We start from the raw sequence: 1,773 nt of genomic DNA, 5'->3' as shown, positions 1-1,773 counted from the left end.
TGGAATTTTTGCTCTTTTAGTATTTGTCTCGAAGGCTTTCTGAAGTCAGGAAGCCCATTTTTGGTGAAAAAAGATATTGCACTTGGATATCATGATAAAGCTGTATTCCATACAATCTAGTAGTTATGGTTCCTGGTGTTTGACTGTGATTCCCTGGGTTCAACCTTAGGTGTGGGAACATGTCTTTTTCGCCTTCTCGTTTTCAATTGATCAGCACAGTATAGAAAATAGACCCATAAAGCAACGTCAGCAATGAAAAATGTGAGAAAAGTGATCACTTGTTTTAGCTTGCTTTCAAAAAGAAACCCTTTGATGTGTTAAGAGAATGTGATAACCACTACACTGCGCAAGGTGGGAATGAGTGACTTGCAGAGAGTGTTGAACTTTGAGAAAAGGACTTTTCTAAGGAATATATTTCCACTTTCTGAAGAGGAGATTTTCTCCATTTCTGTAGTCTGACTTCCTCTATGCTAGAGAGCTATAGAATGTGGAGTCACCTATCCAGTTCTGGGAACAGTGTAGGTAACAGGTTTGTTACTGCCTGATGAGCACAGTAAATTAATACAGCAGAATAAAGACACTGTGAGTATTTGAAGAGAATTAACAATCTTTTACGTCTTGACACGTTCAATGCTGCTGTCATTTCTGTAATATTGTGATTATCACGTTCATCACACATGCGCAAGATCCCCTGTTTGAAATCAAGCAGAAACAGGTGTCTTTTTATCCTTTCACATTTTGCACTTCTGCCAGTGTTTTATGGATCTTGTTTTGTCTTATTGCAAGAACTCGCATTTCCTGTGTCATTCATGATCACGTCAAACAGCCAGCAGATCATGTCACCTTTCAGATAGTCATTCTTCTGCTTCCTAAATTTCCAAGAGACAGGTCATTTCAGCAGAACTGACAAACTCGGCAAAGCAACCTGATAAGACCAGGTCCTAGAAGTCACTACTCAGTCAGTCACTGCTGCCGAAATGCAAGCCCTTCCTCCAGCCTGAAGAAGTTGATCCTACATTACTCATGAGGAAGATGTATCTACCAGACCTCAGAGAGCTGAGCCGGATCACTTCCCTTCTGAATGACGTTGCAGTAACACTCTACCACTCCTCTTCATGCATTCATGCTGGAACTTTAGGAGGCTACTGCAGACAGCAGAGGTTGGATCATACACGGAGTTTGAAATAGCTCAGCTGAGAAAGCCTTAGACTGACGCTCTAAAGGTCCCTGGTTCAATCTGGGGTTTTGGCATTTTATTTCATTGCGCCATTTGTTCCTCTCTACCATGCCCTGTATCCAAAGTCACACTTCCCTTTCTCAGCCCGAATCCCAAACTAGAGTCTTTGTGTCCTTGAGTCCCTCTTTTACCGACGCTGATGAAGTACAGAAATAACTTAACATGTTTTGCACTCCTTATGGTGTTTTATGGTGGGACCTGTATTTCTCTTAGTGACAGCCCATTTGTTTTCAATATATTTCTGGTGCACTTATTACATCAGTCTCCCCTGGTGGCCTGTTTTCATATCCCACTTCTGACAATGACTTTTCTTATGTCACTTTGATGGGAGTACAATTGGAAAAAAAAAACTAAAATGTGTGTAGTTGTTTCCAAATCAAGCCCGTCTTCCATTTTATACAGTATTTCACAGGAGTGAATCAATTCCTTGTTTAATTTTGCAAATGACCCTGTTGTCAAAAAAACAAAATTCCCATGTAGCCAAGGGGTTGCTGAAAAGCAGCTTCACTTTGATGTTTTGTGTTGTTATAACAAAT

The 1,773-nt window shown here is 40.5% G+C and overlaps 1 non-coding gene across 1 annotated transcript; it reads left to right on the top strand.

The window, feature by feature from the left end:
• LOC148824746 (U7 small nuclear RNA) lies at nt 1–58 on the top strand. Its single transcript, XR_016093296.1, has one exon. It is a non-coding gene; the product is annotated as a U7 small nuclear RNA (small nuclear RNA).
• Nucleotides 59–1,773: the final 1,715 nt, after the last annotated feature.

Source organism: Atractosteus spatula, chromosome 10 (genome assembly GCF_055471065.1).
Source record: "Atractosteus spatula isolate fAtrSpa1 chromosome 10, fAtrSpa1.hap1, whole genome shotgun sequence".
Taxonomy (NCBI): domain Eukaryota; kingdom Metazoa; phylum Chordata; class Actinopteri; order Semionotiformes; family Lepisosteidae; genus Atractosteus; species Atractosteus spatula.
This window is presented reverse-complemented; position numbering and strand designations above follow the sequence as displayed.